We start from the raw sequence: 22,569 nt of genomic DNA on the forward strand, positions 1-22,569 counted from the left end.
GCTAAATATACATATTTTTGGAACTACGCAATAATTTAATACTGATTTTCATCAATTTTTACGTTTCCAATCTGAAAATTGTCATATTCAAAGCAAATTCTTTAAAATTGTCTTGCGACCTCTAGTGGAGATATATGGAAGAATAATCTTCGATGACGGTAAAATAGATGGCCTACGGTACGAATTTTGAAGTTTGCCTGTTGCAAACCGGAATAAAGTTGCGGTTTTCGAGAGTGCGAAACTTTAAACTTTGCCAATTTGAAAAGTCATCGATATCCGGCGATAACAGTCTAAATATAGTCGAGATGTCCTCCTAACAACTGGAGAGGCTTTCCATTCACGTTCGGTACAGAAGTGTGGCAGATGGATGGACTGGAAAGAGTGAGGGGGAACACGCGTACGACAAACACTGTTGAGTATGACTCTGTTGTTTGGCCCCGATCGGTCATCCTTCTCTCTTTCGTTCTTTCACACTAGCATTTCTCTCTCTCTCTTCGTCTCACTCATTCGCACACGCACGTTGGCGGTCTTTGTCTGTTCGCTAGTTCACTCTCTCTCTCTCCCCACAAACTGTTTAGCTATTAGATTTCCCATGTTGTTGTAGTCACCGAAGACACACATGTGTTTTTCGTGCTGAATTCTGCTGGGATAATCATGACTCTGCGGACCGCCGGTGCTCCCGAATAGAATTCCACGCGAATTCCCAGTGCTTGAACCATGGAACTCTGACTCGGTCGCAGCCGAAGCAGCGGAAGAAACGAAAAACAAAAACGCTCGCACACAAACGGAACAAAATAATAAAAAGGACTCGAAGGAGGCACGGGTGGAGAGAGGACCGTTCAACTGTTCTTCCTTGGAAACCAGGACCGGAGTGTGTTAAAAGTGACAGAATTTTTTTGGTAGTTATGGGACTTGCTGAGCAGTCGGGGGCCAACTCGCCCCAAACGGAGGCCAGCAAATTGCTGGAGGCAGCTCTGATGCAAATGGACGGCATCATATCAGGTACCTAACAACATTAACAGTTTTCGCTCTACGAAGAAACAATTGTATTTTGTACACGAGACTTTCTAATTTCTCCTACGCCCGAACGGAACGAATTCGATTGTGCGATTTACCTTTGCTGCCGTCAGCGGGAAAAACCGGCCACGCTTTTCATCCCCCCACCTCGTCGCCAAGACTTGTTGTCATCATCATCACATTTTTGTTTTCCACCAATTGCTTTTCCGCAACGTTTTTCAACCGCATAACCTCATTCGCAGTTCAAAAAAAAAATTGCATTTTGATTTTCAAATGTCAACAGTTCATTGCAAATACCAACAACTGGCAATTGTGACTGGTGTTGAAATTAATTAAAAACTGGTATCAAATAGATGAGGTTTAAGTCAAGTTATCTTATCTAAGTATTACATAGCAACGATTTAATATCGAAAAAAAATAATTATCGTTGGCCTTGAATCGTGGGATTACTCTTAATTGTGATTGCCGATATATAAAAATACAACTCTTTCATATCCGCATTTATAATTATACAATTGCAGTTCATTTCATTATGCGCGAGAAATACAATTGATTGTGAGTGGGGTCTCTGCAGAATGATGACTGGACTCTTAATAACCATTATAGTAATGAGAGTAAATTGACTTGTTAGTTTTTAAATTGATACGAAATCTACCAAGCATTCTCGTGCATGAAAACTTTGCGAAACTTTCTTAATATTCACTTTGTATCATCCTCAACATTATACAAGTTTTTAGTCAAGGAAAATTGCATTATTAATACTAATTCAAGTAGTATTAAATATCTTTTATATATATATCTAATAAAAATACATAAAAGAAAATAAACATATTTTCTACTAATATCCTTACTTAACAAAATACGATTTCTATTATTGATTGAAAATATAATTTTGTAAAATAATTAATTTAATTATAAAAAATTAGTTAACTTAAAATATATTTAAATCGACTCGGAAAACTAAATTTAATAAACGTATGAATTAAAAATTTAATAATGTAAGGAAAATTGTAATATACTCCAAATAAATTTATCAGCTGTGAAAGCAGATAAAATTCATGGAAGATGTTGCTGGCAATTAACTGCTGATGTGTTAGAAATGCGAGATGAAAAATTGATTTCACTCATCAATTTGAAGTTGATGACTTTTATGTTTATCATTTTCTAAACAAAGAGAATTGCTTCGTGAAGCTGTAGAATAATGTAATGTGTTTTAAATGAATTGCAATATATACACTGGCAGATAACGATTCTATTTTTAGAAGAACATTAATTATGTTTAACAATTTTAAAAATTGCGTATTCAAGCGAATGATATTTTATTTTAACTTACTGTGATTATCTACATCTTGTGTGTAGTTTTCATAAAGCAACATTTATTATTAGTAATTTATCCGTGAAGTAAGTAAGTGAAGTAATTTTCTTAATCTTTATATTATAATCTTATATATTATACAAACTATTTTATTTTAATACCAATGATTATGAAATATACTTTAACATTTTTGTTATAGGAAGCTTAAGTTATACTTACTACAGATTTACACTGTTGCATTATGTAATATTGTTTACCTAAATACATTAAGAATTGTATGTACACCTTTTTTGGTCATATGGATTTTGCCAAGTAATTATCCACATAGTTCAATGTTGGGGCATAATGGCAATATTCAATGGTTTGTTTAATAACCAATATTGTCTTTATTATCTAAATTGTTTATATATTTTGGTAGTCTTAATAAGGACAAATGTAACAAATACAAATTTCTTTGTTTCTACGTACTAAATTGAAAATGTGTATTGCTTAAATCCGTTATAAAACTGTCAGACAATGTTTTATTCAACAGTGACTCAATTGCAACATCGAGAGCAAATCTGTGTTATGTACGATTTGTTTGAATATCTAAAAACTGGATGTTTATGTAATATATTTGCGTTTCTTGATTAATGCGTATTGCATGTTAATGGGGTCCACGTAATTGTTTTTACCTTGAGGAGGTTTCTAGATAAATGCCGGTGGTGCCAAATGGAAAAACAAATGTTTAAAAGCAATGCAAGTAATTTACGATACTTTCGTGTATGCATAAGTTTTCGTTTCACAATAAAACTCGCCTGTTGCATCGTCTGTTCGACTCGGCCGAGCTGTTTTTCTAATTGATTCATTTTAATTGCTAAACCGTTTTCACATGCAAACAACACGTCGATTTTTCATTATGTTCTTTCTTTGATTATTTTTTTTGCAATTACCGATGTATTTATACAGAAATATGCGCGTCTATGGTATAGTTGTTACAAAAAAAAAAGCTAATTGCTGAAAAATTATTATTGGAAAGTAATTGTCTATTAAAATGAAATATCTTGGTTGAATAATTAAATATGTTAATTGGAAATTTGATTTATAATCTAGGTCATGCAGTTTAATTTGCTTTTAACAAATAACAATTAAGTTAAGAAACGTGTGTCAAAGATAATACTTGGATGGGTGACTTTTCTTACTCATAACAACTGAAGGATTTGAAGCAGTAAGAAGTCTTAACAGCAATTTTGTTCGTTCAAGGCACTTTCAAGCTAATTCAGGTAATACTACTAATAAGTAATAGTTAATTAATAAAGCTATATTCTATTTGAATAATTTCCAAACAATATGACTCATAAGTAACCAACCATATTTAATGTTTATAGTGTACATAAGGATACTTTAAGAAATAAAGAAGTAACAATTATTCATACATAAATATTATTTTTATTCAACTTATTTTCAGCACACATTCATTTATAGAATTACAACTCGTAAAATGACTCACATTAAAAAAGATTTTCCTAATATAAGTGTTACTAAATTTTGCTTTTATTTAAAAATGTATACATTAATGATATTGCTTTTTTTATATTTTAAAGAGCTTAGATAAAAATTCGATTACGTTTATGAATGTATGGATTTTAGGCAACTAAAGAAGCAGGTAGGTTCATCGTGGCGCGGAAGTTTAATAATAGGACGACAGGAAATTGAGCTGAAGTGCGTATGGAGGGAAAAAGTGATGAACGATCCTCGCTTCCGGCCTTTGGAAGTGTCGAACGGTCAATTTGTGAACGAAAATAGCCTTAAATTCCATTTCTCATTCAATCTCGGTCCTTCTCTTCCTCGCCCACCTACCTCTATGCTCATTATAATAGGGTGCAACATAAATAGCACAACTTGTTTTGCTCTATTCTCCTGAACTTTGCATATGTTTAAAATTATCTTCAAATGCTTTACCTTGCTGCATGTGCGTGTGCTCCTATCTTTTTTTTAATTTGCTTTACTTTATTTAAAATGTTAGATGAAAGGGTCGTCGACCTCTGCGTTTCGGCCTATTTAATTCATAATATCGCATAATTGAAATACAGGAAGTTTGTTGAAAAGTCTCGTGGAAGACAGAAATTATCATTGCAGTTTTTGATAGGTAATCGTTGAGGTATATAGATAATAATATTATTAGCAGTTATACTTGGATAAGAATATGAGTGAATGATTGATATTAATTACTTCTTTGTCCATACAAATTTAATTTACTAATAAATTAGAAGTTTTTGCAATATTTTTTTAATAAATATATTATTTCATCTGAAAACGCATACAAATTTAACAGTATTATATTTTTGAGAAAATTGCGATATTCGGTGAATTTATGTAGTATGCAGAATATTTGATTAAAGTTGAGTTGTTTGCAAACTTGGAAATGTTGGAATTACTCTATAATTCTTCGTTTTAGTGCCATGATGTTAAAATAATGTAATTTTAATATGAGAAAAAGTACGTTTATTTTACAAGTAAAGCAATAATGAAGATAATATTATAATTAAATATTAATTAAAAAAAGAAGTTATTTATTAAATTTCTTAACTTCAATATAATATTGTTACGGTCAGAAAGTGAGAAAGATTAAAAAAATAGAAATCACAGTCTTATCCTAACTAACTTAATATATGAATCACTCATGAACAGTAATTAGTAACCATAGAGAGACTCATCATGTACAGACTATGCGATAGTTGATAAGAAATATCGTGTAACGAGTAATATAAATTAAATAATGTAATATATTTCTACCATATTGTTTATACATCGACGTGTGGTATTACTTGGTTTAGATGTTTGAGTTCAGTTTCAAACGAAATAAAACTGAATTATTTTCTTTTACAATTTCACTCGAAGTTTGCTTCCATTAAGGATCTTAAAGTTTGACCTCTTCTTTCAATTTGCGGCTTTTAATGCACTCGCTTCCAGTCGTGTTTTTTTTACTGAATACTAAATCTTGAGATTTCAGAAATGAATGTCTGTTTTGACTTTTTATTGTAAAAAACATCTCTGTTCTACTCGAATTACTCGATTTAGAGTAGAAGGAAAGTCGAACTTTTGTAAATAAACAAATATAAAATATTGAATGGAAATTACTAAGCGTTTTCAGAAGTATGAATGTATTTAGCTTCCACGAATTTAGCAGAGTTTATTTGTGGCAATGTAATTATATCCACACCGAGTCGTTATCATATTTCCTCTGCTTTGTCATCCAACAATGATATTCATTAAATACTTACTGCAACTGTAGTCGTTGGATCAAAGACACCAAGACTACTTTTATGGTTATTTTTGATGCTGAATTTATGTGACTGACACAGAAAAGGAATTAGAACAAAAGTAGTATACACAATACTGTCGGTTGCTGTGCTGTCTGCAAGGAGGAAAAGAAACAAGAAAAATTGCAATGAGGAAACAGAATTTCCTTCCGGCGCATTCCCCGTACCGAATTCCTCGCGCACCGAACTGGATTCCTGCAGGCGCAGGCTCCGAAGGATTTCCAGCAGGATTATTGTCCTGCACGGCCAGTTGAATGCGCGACGGCAAGCATCCAACAGGTGTGCTCTCTCTTTCTCGCAATTTTACACGGAGAATAAAAAAAAGTTGACGACGAATACGCGATAATAAAATTTCTTGGACGTAATTTTTAAAGGAAGTGCTGGAAGCGATTTGTTCTCTTCGAAGATTCTTTGAGGGTTTCAAAGCTTTTCTTTCTCTTGTTTGATATTTTCTGGTGAAAAGTAATTTTAGCGCAACGCGCGAGGTTTTTTAAAATTAACTTCATACATTACACAGTGTAATAGACTTTACGCTGCAGAACTTCTGTTCATTAAAAGCACATCTACCTTATGTTCTGAATCTAGTATGCATGTGTTACAATATTCAGGTTTGATTTAATGGTGAAAGCGTTATTATTTTCCACGAAACATACCTTAAATTATTTTTATTAATAATAAATTTTTATTAATAACTATTTTATATCATTTTTAAATTAATTTTCATTATAAAACTTTTATTGCAAGAAGCGACTATGAATTTCCTTTATTCTTAAAATTTTTCAGTGAGTAATTAAAAAATATTTTATTAATTGAAAGTTTTAAAATTATATTTAGATAATTAAAATTCTCAACAGGTTTTCTATCAACTATTCATAATTAACATATTTTATTCGCACATTTATATAGTTTATTACATATTTTTGTTACATATTATATGAACAAATTTTAAAAATATTAATCAAAATTAAGTTGAGTTAGTTTTTCAATAAAATATTAAAATTATTCTACACTGTATTTGCATATATTTAAAATCAGATTTGGTTAAATAATTAATAAAAATTATTATTAGAATTATTTTGTTTGCTTTGTTTATAATTTCTTTACAATATTTTGAGTCGTATTCTGGTTGAGTATTTTCAAAATGAATAAGTGGTTATCTTTCATCAATTTTACCAGCGCGATGAACCAACCAACACGGAGACAGGATAATTAGTGGCTGGGCGATCGTTGTTGTTTGGGATTCGGTAGTTTCGAACAAACTTGTAGGCTCATTTAGTGTAATTTATCATATTCAACGTAATTATCATCTCTACTTTAGAGCGTTTTTAACTGTGAAATTAATCAGATAAAATGAAAAAGAAAACAATTAAAGTTTCGTGTCTCGAGGCTTTTAATTAGAACATCGCAATTCGTTTGAAAGCATCAAGAAGCTTCGCTCTAGATAAAATACTTTCATAACTTTAGAAAATGTTATCTAATGAATATTACATGAAAAAATCTAGAATAATTATTATATATATATAGTGGAACCTCGCTTAACGAGTAAAATTAATTGTAAGAAAAATTACTCGTTTAACGAGCGACGTTTCACATAACGACCGACGATGAGAAGAGAAGTCCGGGATTGCGGGCCTTCTACATTATGTGTATTTTTGAATACGAGTAAAAATCCGGTAATTTTTGAACGGATTAAACTCGTTAAGCGAGGTTCCACTGTATTTGTTAAAGTATAATTTATTATTAATAATGTAACAAATGTTATTAGCGTTGGACGTAGTTGATTATTAAAAAACTAAGTATATAATGCGTATTCATTTTTAACTGATACAATTTAAACATTTTTTTAGTGTTCGGTTAAAAATTACATTATTTAATTATAATATGTTTTAACTATTAATTGTAATAAAGTTGTTTTTTTTTTTAAATTTGTACGGTAAATGAGAAATTCTATCAGAATTGTGATTAGTATATTAATATTCGGATCGGTTAGTGCTAATACAGAGACAGAAACGTTCATGCGGTTCATTCAAAATTTACTCGCGTGTCGCACGAGTGCCTTGGGTTGCAGACCCCTCGCTTTAGGAAATGAGCAGTTAAACCGCATATTCCGAGAAACAATTTGAATTGCATTTAGTTTTCCAGAAGAAAACCTTCCAATATAATTGTATAACTATTAAAGTATATTTTATACTAAAAACATATATACATTCTTAGATTTAATATATTTTGTATATATAACCAATTTATATATATATATTTGTAATCCTTTGTCGTCTGACCGTACTTGTAAGTACAGGTACATTTATGTCTATTTAAATTATAAAGAGATGAGAAACAGACCTAAATGCTTCTTAATATTTTAATGTAATCTTTGTATTGTATACAAATTATTTGTTTTGCAACATCAAGTGAGTATAAACCTACATTCAAGTAATACTTTTAATTTCTGTTTAGGTTATTTTCTTTATGTTGTAACGAAAATAAAAATTGTATAGCAGTATACCATAAAATAACTTTTTAAAGTAATATTCTAACTAAATATTTATATGAATATTGATCCGTTTTTGTAATCTAAATCACAATAATTCACTTATACGATTTAAGCTTAAAATTGTCTGACTTTACCAACAAGTACCACATAATTTTTTCATTGAAATAATTGCTGAAATGTAATTTATAGGAAACTTAATATTAATGTGTTTCAAAAGAAATTCAAAGATTTTTATTTAAGTTTTAACTATGTTCAGGTTAAATTTGATACATTTGATACACAAATTCCATTTGAAGATTTAGTAAATTAGTGATTAGCCATGAAAGGAATTCACTTGCAGTAATAGTTTTTCTTTATAATTATGAATTGAAATGTAATTTTTAGTCAATAGAAAATTTTAAATGGATTTTTTTAAATTTTTTATTTCATTCGCTGTGAAATGATGATTTTATCAATTAAATTAACATTGTTCTTTTTTGCATTAGATATTCTTAAATAATTTCTCTTAAAAGTGTTTGGTGTTGTTTCTTGTTATTTTATTATTTACACTTGAATTGTTTCAAAGTTTGATGCGATTTATATGTTGCTTCAGTTCAAAGTTCTCAGTCCCAATTGGTTTTAATACACTCACTCATAGTGAGGTCTTGTTCTTGGTTGTTTAATTGTAGTTGTGTGTGCATCTTTTATTTTTAAAGAAAATCTGTATACCAAAAGTTATAAAAATCTTATGAATTACAGGAATACCTCGCATAGTGCTGGTATTCGATTTCGTCAATATTCCGCAAAGTTTAAAATCGAGGACATTACAACCACATAAACGTAAATAGCACAAAAAGTGACTTTACTGTTAGAGGAAAAAATATTCCAAAACGTACTATGGTGAATCTGTACTGATCGAAGCCGCACTATGTGAGGTATTCCTCTAATTTCGATTATTGACTTCAGTTCTTTGTTCTATTACAAAAATAATCGATGACCGTTTATTTGGGTAATTTTTATATTGTATTTGTTGTTCTATTTGGCTTAAAATGTAAATACTCGATGTATTTCATTGATACATGTTATGCAGTAATGATTTATGTTACACGCCAATTATTGAGATATTGTATCGGTTGTTCGACTAAACACATTAATTATAGATCTGAACAAGAATCGGAACGAAACGTAAAACAATCGATTTGCACCACCGAAAACACGAAATGAGAGAAGAGAAAAAGAGAGGATTATCTGCAATGAATATTTTGCATTCCGAAAATTTAATTATCTCCAACTATTGAAAATATTCCGACGCGCGAACATATAAAAAAAAACAAATGGACAATGTGAAAAGTTTTACATTCATTTAATTGAACAAAACCACCGCTATTTTTGTTTTCAAATTCCCAAAGTGCCGTGGGATAAAATTGAAATAAAAGATTCGCTAGCATACGAGTAGATTTTAGTTTGGTTCTTTATTGTTATTTACTTGAAAGTCCTGGTTAATTACTTTCTACTTTTTCTTCTCTTCAATTTCGTTATTTCAATTCCATCTTCTGCCGCTGCGATGTAATCTAATTAAATGGAATATCAGCTAGTTCCATCGATTTTCTTCGCCGACTAACGTTCTCTCTCCGCTAAGATCAGTGCGCGCTGCGCGCTTTCAGTAATAAAATTTTATTTGCCCGATCTGATTTTATCAAATAACTCAACAGGATAAGATTTTTTTTTTGCTTTGAAATTTATGTCTGATATGTAACTGTTCACCGATGAAATTGTTGATGGGAATTCTGTCGTATATTGAAAATCTTTGAAATATAAGTTATAGTTTCTTTGTGAAGCTGTACAATATTAGAGTAAAATATTTTTCAGTTAAAATTGTACAAAAATTTCTTAGATTATATAATAATAGACAATTCAAATGTTAAATACTCATTCCATACATGCATTTTTATAGCAGTATTATAAGGTAAATATACTATTCCTATGCATTCTATATAATTACCTATATAAGTTTTTTTTAAGTGATTAAGGTATTATGAATATCATATTATTTGTATTTGAATGTGAAATGCGTATGTTTTACACTGGAACATTTGATAAATATTGAACTTGTTCGAAACGCGAGTAGTGATTTAGAAGGGTATAGGTTTTTGAGAAGTCTGTATTTGTATGAGACAGGCTGTTTATCTGCGGCGGAAGCCTTGAGGGGAGGATGAATGAGCCCGTGGGAGTATGTTTCTGAGGTTGGACCCAATCGTCTGTGATGTATTGAATGCCGGAAAGACAGCTGATGCAAAAGCAGATAGTGGAACAACCTAACCCTACCCATGGGAGATCTTTAAAAAAAAACTAGTGAAATTTCTTCGTATCGAATGCATAAGATTCACACTTTTCGTTCGAGATAAAAGGAGTTTATTTTTTCTTAGTTGTGAATTTAAAAGTTAAAGTATCTTCAGTTAAATGCGTTTGTAATAAGCATAATTGAAACTTGTTAATATACTTAATAAATTCATTATTTTTTTTAAATTTGTTTAATAATTATTAAACATATGTATTTAGACTGTTTTTTTTTGAGATTCTCTATACTGAAATAAATTGTGGTACGTCTTTGGTTGAAGTAAGTTATGCACTTTGAGCATAGTATGACCAAAGTTTTGCTTATTCTGCTTGAATTTGAAGGTGGATGTTAAATTCGTGTCACATGCCAAGTTACGGTTGCACGTAACTTCCACGAGAGTCCGTTGGAATTCATTCTGTGTACATTATTTAGTATTTTGCAAAAGCTCGACAGGACATAAGTAAATATGCAGATGAATTAATTAAAATTTTACAAATAAATTTCATTTTGATATATATATTATCTTTCATTGTTTTAAATTTTATAATATATACAGTCTTGGAGAAGAGAGAAAACAATTGTTATTTTCGTATAAAGGTCATTGACCGAAGTATTCACTTGTAATTATTTCTATTGCTTTCTGAATCATTTTAATAATAATAATAATTTATTGGCCAAACATTAATACATAAGAAGAAGAAAAAAAGTACAATTTATACATAAATAAATTTTAATATATAATAAAAATATTAATCATTTTATTTAAAGCCATTGTATTGATTTTTTTTGTTATGAAAATATTACAATTATATTGTTCTATGAAAAATGTAACAATGTAAACAATAAATTATAACAGATAATCTACATACAAAGGGCTATTGTAATAGTTTGCACTATATAATTATTCGTAGTAAATTTATATATTTTTTTACAAAATTTGTATTATTATCTATAGTCCTTTAAATTATTTACCTATTTGCCAATGTGCAATTATCGGTTGATGCAAGAACTACAATCTTCATGTGATTTGCTTACTTCTAGAAAGTAAGAATTTGTGTCTGGTAGACATGATCAATAATTTGGGTTGATTTAGAAGCTAATGAATACTTTTGACAAATAAGTTATTAGGGTACGCTGTTATCTTTGCTAACGTGGCAATAGAATTGATGCAGTAAAAATTGAGGAAATTCGCGGAAGGGCCGCAATGAAATATGTTGGGAGCCGATGATGAAGGAGGGTTTTGTGGAAGTAATGTGACGGACGGACAGATGTAATTTGTGCGGGTTGAATGATTGCTGGGAAAGGACAGGGCAGACTTATGTATGTGAGCAATAAAGAGAGGGGCGTCGCGGGGTGGTTGGTTGGCTGCTGGCTACGGCGCCGGGCATTACAATGAGTGAAACAAATGGGGAAGCATTTTGCGTTGTGCTTTTCCACCATCTGAGGGCCTCCTCCTTACTATCCCCGTCCCTGAAGGTGGGGCAGACAGGATGCTGGATGTGCTAAATGAAAAGGCAACAGGTGATGGATTGCAAGCACGATCACGAGTTGCCAACACGAAAATAAGTGCGGTAATTGCATCGATCTCGGTGCAAACGAATCGAACGTGGTGTACCCGGAAACGAATTGAGAACTTCTTATTGGTATCGATTGGTAGCGCCGATCGAATTAAGCAGCCCCCGCTTCCAGCTTGTATTACAACTTCGTTATTTATTATACACTTAAGACGACGGCAGCTGGTTTGCCACTTGATATGCGACGTTATTGCATAAGTGGCAAGTCGGCAGCGTCGCGACGCCCAGCAATTTTCGCCGTCGCCTATGAAATATAAGGCGTCGCGATTTATCCAGCATCTCTTCTCTCTCATACACACACTAAATTTCTCTCTCTCTCTCGTCCTCCAGTCTGTGTGCTGGGCCAAACCTTTATTGACTATCTTTCACACATGTAAACACCTTCAGCACATTTTTAACCATTACTTTTATGTGCACACATTCGCACTTCGCTTCATTCTCATCCAACATATTTTCTTCGTGATTATTCTGTGGATGGTAATGGCCTACTCCATTTCGATTCAACCACTTGAACCTCGATTCTTAATGTTTCGCCCTACTAACATTATTCAATTCTCCAATGAAACTATAATGTTGAAACTAGTTCATATTAATTCTAGTTATTAGTTCCAATTTATTATTTTCCTTTCAAATAATAATAATACTTGTATTACACAACATACAAGGTTAAAAATGATAATATAATCAAATATATAAATATTCTAACAATAAATTTTGTTTATTATGAAATTTAAGTTATATCTTTTTATTTGTAATTAATTAAAGTAATTCTTAATTAATCTTAGATAAAATTATGTCATAACTCAACATACAACTACTGGATTCAATTTTAGCCAAGAATTGCAATGAATTATATGGTATTTTGTTTTGTAAAAAAATCAGTTAGTATTGTTCTATTGACAACAGTAATATTATTATCCTCTGTTATGTTTAAACTTGAACATTAAATTGAATCATCCTCTTCGTTCGGACGGAAGCTTTCAAATTAACTCTTTAGAATAGTGAAATGGAAATCGGAATTGAATTCGGTTCGGATCCAGTGGGAAGGAAAGCAGTGGCTCCGTCGTCTGCGTATCGCCTTGCTCAATTTATTACAACAATGCCATTGTATATTGGCAACTCGATTATCCAATTATCTTTGCGTCCGTGGCTATCGATAGCAGTGTGTCTATCTGTGTGTTGGGCAGATCTTGGAATTGATTTCGGTGTCGCCGAAAGATATTAATTGCAGCAGACATCAGACGAACCATCCCCTTCATGTTCGACCATGTGTGTGGGCGTACAATGGATGGCGTGTTGCAATAGGCGGTAGCGGTGGTAGTAGCAGTGTGTTAATAAGTTAGACCGATTTCCGATTATTAATTATGGAGCGGTCTCGGCTGCATGCCGAGGATGAGGTAAAGAGAGAGAGAAGAGTAGAGAAGCTAGTGAAAATTCCGTTGCTATTGATTTTCCTTGGATGCAGTTCATAATTACCAAATGCATTACAAGGCGAAAACAAAGAATGGACGTGTTTTTTTTTGCAATGCAATCAGGAGTTCGAGCTCAACCACATCGCAAACTTTCCGTTCATTAATTAATTCATTGTTAACCGGATCGTTTAATCGATCAGTGAATGTCAATTAAATGGAATTCCAGTAAATTGATTATTAATGAAGGTCTGCATCTGATTTATATTTCATGCGCCAACATAATTATCAATTCTGGACGAGGTATTTAATGAAACTAACTTAACTTTCTTTTACGAGATTTCAAGCTTATAGCTTTCACCTGAACTACCACACAATTTATGACAAAAAGTATGTTGTTTGTTGTCCTGGTATGAATAGAAATAATAAACATACAAAGAATTATTGAAAATTATCTTCAACTTGCAGATATTCAAAAGTATCAACTTTAAGTACAGAGTGAAATTGCAGCTATGAGTTTCCAATAGTATCTGTTCTACCTGATAAATATTTGTCACATTTAATGCATAGTGAGAATTAACCAATATATTTTTCGTCTCATTGTTCGTCAAATACAAAGGTAAATGTAAATCTTGACTATAAGTCAGTGATTCCCAAAGTGGTCTATATCGACCCCCAGGGGTCTATGACAACCTGTAAGGGGTCTACGTCAGCGAAAAAAAATAGGGGTCCATGAAATGAAAATGGGGATCCACGATAGTGGATCTCAACATACACCGATAGTACCTATTTACAAAACAACATACCCGTTACTTATTTATATATATTTATACTTATGGTATATAGCAAGGAAATGTTTAATTTCAGCGCTGTTACCAATCTCATAACGAAAAAAAGAAATAGACTAAACTCATTAGCCGAGGAGATTTAAGATTAAACCTTACAAAATTGACGCCAAATGTTGATAATTTATTATTAAAGCATCAGGTTCATCCTTCTCACTAAAAACATTTACTTATTCTTAGTTTATTTTATGTTACGTATATTTTATATAACAGATACAAAATTTTATTTTGAGTAGTTTTAATTTAAATTCAATTAATAAATGTATAAAACTTAACATTACTTTAAGTTTTTAACACTAAACTTCACTACAGTTAGAAATTTACAAAAAATCAATATCAAGTAAGTAGGGGGTCTACCCAAAACCGAAAAACATTGCAAGGGGTCTACGACACTAAAAAGTTAGAGAACCTCTGCTATAAGTTATATAAAAGATATTATGTACAAGTTTGGTTCGAAAAAAACGAATTTGATTAAATAATATAGTAAGGTTTGATTTATATTTGTGTGCGTGTCAAGGATGAATTATATGAAATAATTTGACTATCGAGATTTATATTGTCTTTGCTAATGTTATTTTCTAACAACGTTCGCTTCAATTACGTTTCACCTTATACCAGATCAATCGATCAAAAAACAAGATGAAACTGTCATGCTCGTTTGTTTTTCTTTAGCCCTGCAGGTCTTGAATGATGATGCATATAAAAATTGTGAAGTTGTGAAAGGAAAAAAGTGCGCGATGGCCGCGGTTCGCTGAAAATTGAATGTGATCGTGATTGATGTGGGATGCGGTGTTTGACGGGCGTTCGGGCTGGGATGCTGTATTAAGGGGGGAGGTGTTGTGTTAAGCGGCAGGTGGTCGCCGTCAGGGTCTACAGATAAAGCCAGTCGCTTTCCGGATGACACGTTGGTGGTGGTTCAATATGTGCCATTCGGGCCAAATTCGCGACTCGACTTTGCACAGTAAGTGTCACCGCAGACCCAGGATTCTTCTACTCTCTTTCCTTTTTTTTTCCATTTTCTTAATTGTTCCAGAGCTTAACTTTTATCGGCATTAAACCCATCTCGTTTGCAGCACGAACTGAGCTTCCCTGTAACATCATGGATCGATGAGATGGAACTATTTTCAAATTCAAATAAATGCACTTTTATTCTCACCATTCTCTGTCTAGCTTCGAGTGATTATATACATGACAGTGTCCTCTTGAAGAATAAACCATAAGATATAACTATACACATATATAAATGAATAAATATATAAAAAAAACAGGCGCAGACAAAAATATCGGGATCTGCACTAGACAGTCCCATTTCCAATTCACGTCTAGCGTAAAATCCGCATCGGGGATATATCCCCCAGCTATAGTATCTGTATCCCAACTCTCCAGACCTCATTCACAGAAAGTCCCCTTCAATATTTCATAGACCATTTTTCTCTTTTTCCCTCAAACAACCGAATCCCTTTCCACGCAAAGTTGCTTAATTAATGGACTAATTAAAGTGGGAAGGAAATCCCGTTGAAATTATTCAAAAAGCACACACGTCTACGTATCTATATCATATGATATACGTATATATGATATATAAAACGCACTTCAGTTTAAAGTGTTTTTTTGATGAATGGACGTTTCACGAGGGAATGGGATAAAATTCATTGCTGCTCTTTGGAGAAAATCCCCCTCTTCGTTCCGTCACAGGAAGGAATGATTGAAACAAAAGGAATTATCTCCCAGACCTGGGCGAGTCAACTGAGCTTAACGAAGCTCTAATGAGTTATAATCATGTCTGTCTCCAAACCGTATAATTGTTACCACATAGACGTTTATGTGTACAGCAACTAAAATCAATAAAGTCCAACAATATGACAAGATATAAACTGATAATAATGAAATTGATGTTATAATAGTATATTCATTTGCAATTCATTTCATAAAAAATCGTAAATTTAGTATTAATATTTACTGGATATTTACAGATTGATGAAAAAACACTCAAATTCTATTAAATTGCATGGTGCTTTAAGCGCAATGTAAACTGACTGGATTTTTTTATTGATTTGGATGAAATAAAAATACTATTTTAATAGTATTTTAAAAAAGAAATATTTTTTTATGAATGTTAACACAACACAATTATATGTAACATCTTTGTTTAGTTGTATATTGATTGATACATAATCGATGTATCACGTTGATCACATTGTAGAGCGAAACATGTAGGATTTGCGGTCTTTAATCGGTTTATGTTCGATTCGGTAATTTAAAGTCAGTATTAATTGCTCATGTTGTTGCAACACGAATCCCAGATTTGGAGCTTAATCAGTACTTAAAATATTTGCTAAAAGCTTCTACATAATTTAATTCCCTTACATCAAATTCGATCGAATCTGCAATTCAATATGTAGTGTATATACTGTCCGTTTTATATATTTATAACTAGTTTAATCAATATGTACCTGATTTACTGCACACAGTCATGGATTCAACTTTTCTCATTCATCCTTTTTCGTGTCTTTATAAATCTTCAATCAGTGAACATTTGTTTAAAATATTTAGCGTTTGTGGTAAGTAAAGTTTAAATGCTTGATCAAGCTATTTGTGTTAAATAATGAATAGGAGTTGCATTTGCAATATTCTGTAATTACTTTTATTTTAATTTTTCTTATATAATAAAATATTTGTTCATTTTCTTTGAAATTATTTATAAAGATAAATAAAGTGACTAGATTATTGTAGCAATTTGTAAGTGTCATGAAAAACTGAAATGTATATCATTTAATTATTGACAAATAACAAATAATTTATGATTTTCTCTTTTGAGTTTTATGAAATAACACGGAAATGAAAATGTCATCCACTAGTGGCGCTTCGAATTTGAGCCACAGGTTTTCATACGATGTAGTTGTAATCATATTTTTGTTTATACGTTCATAATGAATTTATAAAAATAACAATAAATTTTTTTTTTCTACCAAACGCAATTACAATGTTCGTTTACAAAAAAAGCAAATTGCATGCATATATTTTTCCTATTATACGCATCATAAAGAGCAGCGTTTTACAAGTATGTATTAGTTTGATGGGACGTCGAGTGATTCTAAAAAAAAGGCTGGAGTGGTTACATGAATGATATGACCCTTTTCACCCTGGAAAAATAAAGGTCATCGTCCTGCTGAGATGAATGGCATATATCATCTTAGAGTCTACCATATGATCCGAGCACAAAAGTGACATGCATTTATTTTTTTTTAATACCGACTTTATATGTTTCTCTTTTCCGTACGAAAATGTTTTAACCTTGACGATATTGATTTTCATGGAAATACTTTGGAATTACTCAATTGTTAACAGTTGTGATCCAAAACTTTGCGAAGCCGGAAAACGTGACTAATCAATCTTTTATGTAACTTTTGGCTTCTGTAATTACTGTGGCTATAGGAGAAAAGAAATTAGAGAGCGGAGTTTATTATTATTCGACTCGCGGACAATTGATTTCACTCCAAGACGGAAATTAAAAACGCACTCGAGTCCTTTGTCTCAGTGAAGATGCCGTGGTTTTACACGGAGAAAGCGAAAAAAAAAATAAGGAGGAGGAAGGAATAATGTGGGGATGTGAAAAGGGTGGCTGGTTTGTGGAGTTTGTTGGGACGGCGCGAGGGCGACACAAGAGAATATAATGATGAGGCCCTTATCTGTGCCTCCCGAACGTTTTCTTCTCCCTTGTCGCTGCAGTTATAATACCATTTCGGCGTGCACGAATATGGAGCAGAATTCTGGCCATTGTCTCGGTGTTTACGGTGTAATTAAGGCCCCCGTCGATGATGAGGGTGGAACCATGATAAAACTGATCGTCTGCTTCATATATATATATATGAACTAAAAAAGGATCCGCTCTATTCATATGATGATAAATATGCTAAAAGACAACCCTTTAGTAAATATAATAAATTATATGCATTTCCACACAATAGATAAATAGTCGTGTTATCTTTTCATTTTATTGATTAATTAACAAATTTCTTTTAACCAATAGAAAATTATCAAATGACATCACAATAAATCATTCAAATTGTTTTGGTTTATTTGTTTATAATTGTTTTAAGAATATCGTAAAGTTATTGCAAAATGAAATAGTTTATTAAGAATGCACTTTGAAGGTACAGTTGAATAAACTTTTACTAAAAAAATATTGCTATTTATATACAGTGGAATCTCGCTTCACGAGCACCTCGCATAACGAAAATTTCACTTAACGAGCAAAATTAATTGTAAGAAAAATGATTGGCTTAACGTTTCGCATAACGAGTGACGATGAGAAGAGAAGTCCTGGATTGTGCGCCTGCTACATCATTTTTAAAACTTGTGTACTTTTGAATATGTTTTACTATACGAGTAAAATTCCGGAAATTTTGGAACGGATTAAACTCGTTATGCGAGGTAATGTTTCATTTATGAATTAGTTACTTAATCGATTAAAAAATGCGTTTGAGTGAATTCGTGGAAAAATGCATTTTCATATTAAAGATTATGTAAGCTATTTGATCTATTAGCGAATCGCGAATTTTCTGCAAGGACATTTTGATTAAATGTGTTATGTGTTTATTGTATACATATTGCGCTATTTACAGTGTAAGATTTTCCAATTATTATACATGGCTAAATTAATAATCATAATAAAGTTATCATAACATTTCAAATATGACATAAATAAGTAAAGTCAGAAGACGTTTCAATAAGAAATACAAAGGAATAAATAAATATAAATATTTTTTTCTTTTTGGAGAAAATGTACATGTTCAGAAATTAATTTTGAAATATTTTCAAAATATTTTATATAATATCAAATTCCGCTTGATTGACTAATATTGATAAAATAATATTTTCTAACTAAGATATTCACTTAAAATTGTTTATATTTGTAGAATATTTGATCATAATATTGAACAATATTATTTGTGGATTTTTTCAAACAATGTGTAGTGAAAATTTAGTTTTGTAATGTGTATTTTCCAAAAAAAAAGTATCTCACACAGTACAAAAACATTGTTCTAACTATATAATTTTTATGAAGTTTGTAGAAGCAAGGGTATTTCTATTGTAACAGTTTGATCAACTTGTGTACTGACATGTTTTTTTTTTGTATAATAGAAAATAACAACAGTAAATCACAAGTTGCTCGTATGTTTTTTTTTGCTGTTCTCTAGGGATCTTGCGGAGAGAAGAGATGGATCGATTGCGTGCGTTTCTTCATCAAAGTGTGTTCTGCACGCTAGTGTCAGCGTTTCCAATGTTACCAATAACGTGCCGACTGCGCAAACAAAAGGGTTTCAATTAGTTTGTTAATGTTTGATTGATGTTGCAGGCAATACGGGTTCGATAGCGGCGCACTCCCCGGATTATGGGTTCGCTTCTTCGCCTCCGGGGATTCGAGAGGCTGCGAACACCCTCGTTAACGCAATCCAGAGCTGCCCGGCGCCTCCACCTCCCGATCCAGGCGTACTCCGTGTGCTCGGTCTTTGGATACAGGTTAGATACTCTTTTATTTTTCACTTATTTTTTTTTATTTCTTCGTTTTTTCTTTCGACGAATTGAGCCACCTCCTCTTCGCTTCAAATTTATACATTGCCGGTCGTGGGATTTGCGAATGGAATCGGGTTCAGGGGTGAACGAGGAGGAAGAGGAGGAGGTGAGCCGAAACGCAAACACACGTATTTCAGCTCTTCCGACACCCTCCTGCATCCCTTGTATCCCTTCGTCGCAATTCGCCGCTGAAACCCAGACCGTTGCAGTGGTTTTCAAACGAAATGCGACTTCGATGTTTTCACTGCCAGAATATTTCAAAGTGGATTACATAAATGCTTATATTTATAGGGGAAAACCAGTACTAACATTTATATTTTTGCAAGTTGGCATTTCTATTTTCCAAACCACAATTCTTAGCAATATTATTATATTTGTTATCAACTATTATGTTTTTTCTATATGATTGTAACTGTTATTCTCGTGAATTGATATTTTCGTTTTATTTTTATTTTAGTTCATTCCCTTTTTTTGTCACTTTCTATAAATAAATCTTTAATAACTATATTTATATTTATTATTCTTAAGTTATGAAGCTAGGATTAAATGTCATGAAATATTTTTTTTACAAAACTGAAATATAAATATACTTGGTTGCAGAAGATTACTTGGTTTGAATGAACGTTTGACATTTAAATATAGCATTGTTGCTGTAAACCATGAGGCAACTCGTTAATTTTGTAGAAGGACGTTCTGATTAAATGTGTTTATTCATTATTAAATCACGCATGGTAAATATCACGGCACGAAATATTTCAGATGTTACTCATACCTAAATAAGGTATGTTAGTAATCTGTTTATTATATGTTCAATTGGACAATAGAGAGTGGACCAATGGAATAGCAACTTTTCAGAACGCTGTATTTTTTTTTATTTGAAATTAGATTTTATTGAACCACAAGCAAAAAATGTTGGATAACAATTAGATTTTTTTTAATTAATTTCGACAAGCGAGTCACACGCTGCACGAATGTGAACCAGCGGAATCTTCCTCCACTCATGAAGAAAGGCTTTATTGAACACATTAACACTCTGGTATTTTTTAGTACTGACATTGGCCTGTAAATTGACCAATGGAGGAGGTCGAAATGAAGTGTGGAACGTTGTCTCTCGTCCATTGTTGGTTTACGTGTGCTTTGTGTGATGGTACAGCCTTCTTGAAACGTCCACTCTTTCTGACTGAAATGTTTGGTTGTCCACGGCTTCAGAGCACCTTCCAAAACTTTTTCGTAGTATACATTCGTAACGGTCCAACAACACCAACGGAGAGCGCCTATCGACCGTCACATCTTCCCAAACTACCACAAACGGTGGTACTTGACTTCTTGTGGCCATTCGAATGTCTAAATTTTCGTTTGATTTCTCTTCCAAGTAAATTCGATCATTTTGTTTATTTACGAATTTCTCAATCGGGAAATACAGGTATCCCCCGAATTACGAACTCCCGGACTTACGAACAAAATTCTAAAAGCTTTAACTTGTTCCAATGTGTTATATAGTGATAAAAAAATTAAGAGACCAAACAAAAATTGATAATTTCTTTAATAAAATATAATATTTTTGGAAGATGAACTATATGTTTTGTTACATTTGTTTCTTCTGTCGTTTTTTTATTAAATAATTATTCCAATTAGTATTAAATATAGCAAAGGAGCTGTTGCTGTATTGAGCCTAGTTATTTTTAACATCGGTGAGATCTTGTTCTTTTTGGAACTTGTTAGGCTTTAATTTGAGTTAGATTTTGAGTATTTGTTGCATGGTTATTTTCGATATATTCAGCCTTAAGTTTTCGAACAATTTCTACCACAGATATAGTTTTTTTTCTAACAATCAAAATAGCATTTTGCGGTTCGAGACACGAAATATTTATTCACATTAAGCTGTTCGAAGGCTCTAACAATAGCTCAAATATTGGGCCATCACACTATTACACTTGAATTCCATCATTGATAACTTTTTTTTCCTTCAAACTGAGATGCAAAGGCTTCAGCAGGCTTCTGTAGGCTTGTAAACAATAAAATCAGCTATCATTAGGCGAAATATGGACACAACATTGCCAACGGTTCAAAAGTTATAGCAGTTTTAAGTTGATTGCAGTTCAATTGGGCTACCCTGTAGTTGTTTTTCAATAAAACTAGATGCTTATTAAATTGATTGATAAACTTCAGTTTTTTCTTCTTCCTATCTAATTATTCAACTAAAAACTTAATTATTATCATTAATTTTAGATATTTTATATACGTACTTTTTAACATAACTATTTTGTTAATGTTCCTTTGAATGTGACAATAATTGTGTTTCTGATTATGAAATAATTTTGATTGTGGTAGTGGAAACATTTTAATGAAATAATAAGGGTACGTAAATTGCATAAAATATTTGTGTTATGAAAATGTTATTCACTTTATTTTAATTTGCAAATATTATATACATCATGAAATGACAAAAAAATGTGTATGAAACAACAATTCAAATTATCTTCGTAATTTGTTAATTGGATGCGTGGATGATATGATGACCTAAATAAACTGGATTTTCATTAAAACTGTTCATCCCCTCTGGTACAACTACGAGGCCAGTGCGAGAATATTTAAACGTACGCTCAAATATCCCTGAAATTCCTGCCGTAGCATTCCAAATATTACGATATATATTCGCTCTGCCGATCATTGTGTATGTATATGCATGTGCGCTATGCGGTATTTAATAAAACAGGTTAAT

Source organism: Nicrophorus vespilloides, unplaced genomic scaffold, assembly GCF_001412225.1.
Source record: "Nicrophorus vespilloides isolate i.1.1-1 unplaced genomic scaffold, Nicve_v1.0, whole genome shotgun sequence".
In the NCBI taxonomy this organism is placed as follows: domain Eukaryota; kingdom Metazoa; phylum Arthropoda; class Insecta; order Coleoptera; family Silphidae; genus Nicrophorus; species Nicrophorus vespilloides.